Source organism: Arctopsyche grandis, chromosome 6 (assembly GCF_051622035.1).
Source record: "Arctopsyche grandis isolate Sample6627 chromosome 6, ASM5162203v2, whole genome shotgun sequence".
In the NCBI taxonomy this organism is placed as follows: Eukaryota; Metazoa; Arthropoda; class Insecta; order Trichoptera; family Hydropsychidae; genus Arctopsyche; species Arctopsyche grandis.
The window spans coordinates 11,747,234-11,754,061 of NC_135360.1; positions in this window are offsets into that span (position 1 = coordinate 11,747,234).

Consider the following 6,828-nt stretch of genomic DNA (forward strand, 5'->3'; position numbering starts at 1 on the left):
AATAAGGTTAATTTCAGAATCCCAGTTCGATACCCTAGACGCGTTGCACTCTTTTCACTTGATCCTTTCAATACTAATTCCCAAAAATATTTTTATCTGCAGCGCGTTTATCGTATGTTTAACGGAGAGCTGAATGAGGTTGATCTATTTGGTATTTCCCTACATCAATTCAGGTCTAACATCAAGAGAATCTTGACCGATTGATTCATTTTTTCTTCTATTCTATTTTTCCAATATTTCCATTATTTTTATACTTTAGTTTAGTTATGTAATGTGCTATTTAATCATATTATAGCTTTCATTCCTTTCCATTTCATTTGTTTATTTTGTATTTACCTTTTTCATTTGTTTTTTATATTTGTAAATTTCAATTTCTTCTTATATTCTATCTTATAACCTTTTCCAATTATTTTAATACTATAGTTTAATTATGCAATGTACTACATATTTTGTCATGCCTTTATTCTTTACTTTTTAATTTGTTTTCCTTATATTTATCTTTTTCATTTTTGTAAAAATCTATTATTGGACTCGGGTGTTACATATATTATTTATTTACTTTTTGTGTTTTTTATACCTATCTCTGTACATCCTGTCTGTTGATTTTTCAATTAATAAAATAATAAATAATAAAATAAATAATATTTCTATGCCAAAAATGAGTATATGAATCAATAGTCAGATCTTTTTGCTATTGATTGTGGCTTTTCAATGCTTTAAAATACTTATGATTATCTAGCGAATTTCAAATGTCAAAAATATACTTTTTTGCGTGACGCTATTATTCTCATTTTATATTGCTGATTTTTCACTTTATCACAATTATAAAGATCGGTTCAATGAATTAATTCACGCGGTAAATGTCTTAAATTTCAATAATGTGTAATGAATAAATTTGAAATACTAAATTTTGTATGAATTTTATAATAAATGTTATAAACTTTTATAACAAATATAAAGTATTTTTTTATGTGACAAAATGGCTCTTTATATTCTATTTCTGACTTCCATTTCAGATTAAAATAAATTATGTACTGCCAAGCTTTCGGCCAAAATTGATACAATCCATATTATACTCAAATTGGAATTTGAATATACTTTTTGGAACCTTAATTTTAAAAAGGACATTATATGTATTGAAAGAATTTAAAAAATACGTACGGAGGTTATAATCATATGGCAATTGTAGTGGTTATAATTTTGTAAATTTCGACTAGATCGCCTTTCATTCTTCTCGTATCCAGTGTGGAAATATTTATTATTTCCAATTTCATATCGTATGAAAGTAATTTTTAAGTTCGGAGGGTATTTTTGAAATTCTTGCAATACATATATATAATGTCCTTTTTAAAATTAAAGTTTTAAAAAGTATATTCAAATTCCAATTTGGGTATAATATGGATTTTATCAATTTTGGCCGAAAGCTTGGCAGTACATAATTTATTTTAATCTGAAATGGAAGTCAGAAATAAAATATTTGGTAATAACGTTTGATAAGAGAATGCGATGGGCTTCCTAACATAGAGAAAGAATGGAAGAATTACGTGGACTAGTGTTTTAATTTAATGTCGACACTACCTAAAGTTTCTATATGATCATAAATTATATTTTTAAAGTTATTTTATTCGGGATGCTCATAAATGAAGACAAGAATAATTAAGGGTAATTTATGACGACTAATTCACAAGATTGATTTTTTTGGTATCCGTAATATTTTCTTTACTATGTATGTACATAGAATAAAATTCGTAAAATTTAATGATAGTAAATGTCAATATAAATTACGTATAAATATTTTAACCAAAACTATTTCACAAAACAGTTTTAACCAAAATTATGCACGTGGGAAAAATGTTCTTTTTTCAATTTTTCAACTACATACATGAAACTAATATACATAATATGTATTTAAATGTATAATAAATATACGTATGTACATGCATAAAAACTACACGTACACTGTGTGTATGATAATAACATAGTAAGGTAATTCTAATACAATACTTAAATTCAAATATGTATACATACATATTTATTATACATTCTTGTTTCTCAAATAATTTGAAAGCGATATACTTTGGACTAAACTATCTAAACTCAAGGAAAAAAAGTCTTTTAAAAGCAAATAAATATAGAGTTTATTGTCTCTAGTACATTTAAAAAAGGAAAGTTTTATATTCGCAGTATATGTATATTCATCATTATTGTGGTTTTTATTTTTATTTTCCTTTTTTATAATTTCTACTGCTGTGCGAACTATTTATGTGTGTATGTTGATTCAACATGCAAGGTTCATGTTCCGGCGGTATGAAACATACCGGAAAGCGTACAGATAAGACAAAACACAGCACGTCACAAACGTGGATCTGTAATGTATGCAGTATCAATTTCTATAAAATGGGCTACGTTTGGTGAATCTATAAAAAAATATTTAGTAACGGTATTAATTTGTACAAGTTATCAAAATTTCAAGATGGTGGCGGATAAAACAAACTAAAAAAATCCGTGTTTAAACTTCCACTGCAACGAGTGGTGATTATGTCGCTTTGTCGGGTGGTTCCCAAGAAGGCGTAGGGATAGGATTTTACCTGGGCGAACACGTGTGCGCTGATTGGAGATTAGAATCTGCGTGCACAAGCGTCGAACAATAAAAGCCCCAGGAAAAGAAATGCATCAGATGGCATCTGGCAACCACTCCAGGCTAAAATTAACGTATTTCTCCACCAGCTGCACGAATAATCCTATCTTTTTTGTCACCTTTTCGACTCGCCTACCTTATTACCTGGTATGCTTACGGTTAGTTTATTTTTACGCGGAGATGGAACGCACAGATAATTTCAAATTATCGCCAATGTTATGAACTCTAAAATTTAAAAATAAATAAACAATAAACATTTCATTTGAACAATGTTTAATTGTGTGTGTAACAATACAAATTTTACAGTTGCGTTCTTATTCATTCGAACATTGACGATTGCCGTTGTTTCTGTTATATCTTTCAGTGTAATATACATACATATATATGTACATATGTGCATATGTGATTCATATATGTATATTTTTTCATTTTTAAAGCGGACACTGTTTTGAGATTTGAATTGTTTGCAGAAAAACAAAATTTTAGCGAACTATCGAACGGATGACTTATATTTTGAATCTTCGCTTATTCTGAAGAACCTTGTTTTCAAGCGACAAGCGACGTTATTAATTTGTTTTCAAGGATGGACGGTAAATATATATTTTACTTTGATAATTGGGCCAAATGATGCTAATTTACAAAAAGTTTAGCCCCACTCGAGAGGAACTCTTCCACTACACACGAAAAGTGACAACGCAACGGGGATAGTTTTGAAAGCACTGGCCAGAACAATATATAAAATCCAATTTACTCTCACCCCTTTCGGACGTCAATTTGTTTTCAACGTTTTCTAGGCGTCGCTAAATAATTTTTGATTATAGTTTTCAGGATGAATGGACGACCAACTCTCTCCTCATATTTTTCAATTGCCTGAGTGAAAACACGGCCATGGTAAACATTTTGATTTCATTATATTAATTCAGTTTTACACTAATAGATATTTAAAAATAATATTATTTGATTTATATGTATATACGTGTGTATTCGGTTATGTAGAAAAAAAATGGCGTTGATTGTTTATTATTTATAATTATATTATCCATGCGAGAGGAATGGAGAAGACTGGCACCCCCTCCGGTGCTTCCGGACTAACTCGCCAAGGTGCATTCATTGATGTTCAAACTGTGAGTATTTTTATATGTAACTACCATTGAAATTGTATTACATACAATGTTATAGTGATTAAATTTTAAATCTGTCTATGTATATGTATGTACACAGATCAACGGAATCGAGCGTTGAAAAATGGCAACTGAATTTTTCATTGGAAAAGACGGCAGTCTCTATACTTTTACTTATGTAGGTGAGTGTTTTAGTAAAAGTTTCATTAGTTTTGGGAGTAGTGGTAGTAAGTGGGAGTTTGATTCCAACGGTAGACGCATTACCCTCCCTCCGAGTCGCGCCACTTACTCCGCAGACCCTTAACGATGCACTTATGCAAATCAGATGGCTTTTTTACTTCTTCGTCGGGCTACATTGTCGACAGTAGCAGTTGAAGCTGCCTTTCATAACACCGTCGCGTCGCTCACTGTCATTTTGTATACATTTCGAGGACAAATTTCGTACCGTTCATTATCCGCATAGTTACCACAAAATTCCTCATAGGTATGAAAATACTTATCATTAATGAGCAGGAAAATAATAGTTTTTTTAGTGGTAGAAAATATTTGATGTCTACATACATATATACATACAATTTATATAATGTCTTTATGTTTTTTGAAAAAATTTCCAGTAATGATGAGTATTTGTTATGGAATTGTGCTTAGGAAAAAAAAAATATGTACAGGAGATTGACTATATGAATTTAAATATAGTTTAGTATAACATTTGTCAAACAATTTGTATGCAAATCGATCATTTACCAAAGAAACGGAAAATCTACAAATTAGTCCGGTGATTCGATTTCTAATCACGGTTCGAAGTCGAACCCTTTACGCAAAAGCGGAACGCTCTATCAGCTGAACTATCTATGTATGTGGTTTCAATAATGCGGTTTTGCAGTTTAAAATGCCACTTTGACTGAAGAAAAAAGCCAGAGTTTTGCCAGTGATGGTGTATGGATGCGAAACTGAAGGCATTGAATGTCAGAATCCATTGCATTGAATCAAATCTAATGCTCAAAGTATGGAACGCTGTATGCTCGTCGCAACCAAAATATGTACATATAAAACAGAATACATGGGTGAGAAGTATGGCAAGGGTAGTTGATATAATGGAGATAGTAAAGGGATTGAAATGGCAATGGGCGCGTCACATGGTTATATGAGCGGAAAAAAGAACTGCTCGAACGGTACCCCTAAGAATGTGAAAGCGTGCAAAGAAGGCTACAGGGGAGCTGGATGGATGAAATTAGAATAATGAGTGGGATGAGATGGATGAGAGTTGCCCAAAAAGAAGCGAATGGAAGCGTGTTGGAAAGGTCTCCCCACCCAGCAGTAGATGGCGAATGGTTGTAAACGATGATGAGTTGAAATTATAAAATGTCACAAAAGACGATTTGAATTATAAATCTTCAAAAGATAAATTTATATACATACATATACATATATATTATAATTAACCTATATCACGGTTTGATTCGAATTCATCAGTAATGAGAGGATACATATAAAGAACAATGCCATAAAAAGAAGTACAAATAGGACGGTAGTATGTAGTGTGTTTTAAGTGTAGCGAAATCAAAGCGTGTACCTTTTTATAGGCGAATCTTCCTCTTTCTTTGTTTCATCAAAGCACCTTTGCATGGTGGGTACTGGCGCGTTGATTGCCTCTTTTTATTTTTATTGGATTGCTTTTCATATGCCCCGGGGATACGATTCTTGGAAGGGAGTTATGGGAGTCTTAAAGGCGTCCGTGGATTCCATATAGTCTTACCACCCCCCCTCCCCCTCACATTGCACACCTAACCACCCACTCGCCCCCTCTTTATACACACCGACTTTATTCTTACGGCACAACTCTCGCAAATTGTATTGCTTGACGTGAAATCACAGAAATACGCTTTGATGCCGTCTTAACTGAATAGGTACGTATCCTCTCTCGCGACCCTAAGCTACAAAGTCGTCTAATTTTCCGCTACGGAAAAAATCAAGCCCCAGCACCCGGCGAGCGACTCGACTTCGTTCGCGATTTGAATTAAAATCGAGCCAAATGTGGGACGACGCGGATGCTTTGTTTTTGTGGTGTTGTTGTTCTCCGAACAAAGGAAGCACGTGTGGGTAAAGAGCAGGTCAGGTCGCGAGATAAAAGCGCTCTCGAGGTAAACGTTATCTCGTGGGTTGAGCGCGTAGTACGTACGCGTTACGGGCCAATAAGAGCCGACCAGTTCCCGCAATTCTATTGGTTTGTGTTATCTAATTTTTTCAACATAAGAAGACGACGAAATGACAACGGAAAAGCCGTCAATGAAAGCTAGAGATAAGAGTGTGGTAAAGCGCGACGACTTGCTCGTCAGGGACGGAGAACGTTCACAACAAACAAGTGTGCAGTATGAGCGATAAGCGATATTTAGGAAATCAGTCGTTAAGTCATTGGAGCTATGTAGATATTTGACGTTGATTTTGATTTGTTCTTTGTTTGGTGTTGGGTCTTATGAACATTTTTTTTCGGAAAAATAAACGTCTTTTTAGATAAAGTCATATATTATCTAATATGTACATCTCTTTGGTAAAACAAGATATAAATACGTAAGTATAATATGCTTTAGAGTTTTGTTGGTAAAACCACGAGACACCAGCGCGGATGCAAAAAACTGTCATACTTGGGTGCTTGCCAAAATTTTATCTCGTAGTAAGTGTTACTTCTATTGCATGGAACTTTTAGTTTCCGCGCACTTGTCATGTGAGCTTAGGCCTTTTGTTGTGATTTGGTTTAAAGCATAATTATTGTTAGAAGAGTCGAAAAAAAATGTTTAATTGAATATTTTTTTGGGATTTGTTTATACAATTGAACATTAGCAATTTTGCATAAATATTTGACAATGAATTTATGACATTGTAAAAGCTCTATGACATGATCGAGTTTGGGTAGCAATCCTGCGAGTTGGGACCGATTCGACCACGTTGGCGGCTACCACTTTACTTCCTTCTCCACTGACATTTTATGTACATAAGTAGCGTGCATTAAATTACACCGTCACTTCGTTCATTTCGCCCTCATAGAATCAATGGATTTTCAAGAGATCTGAT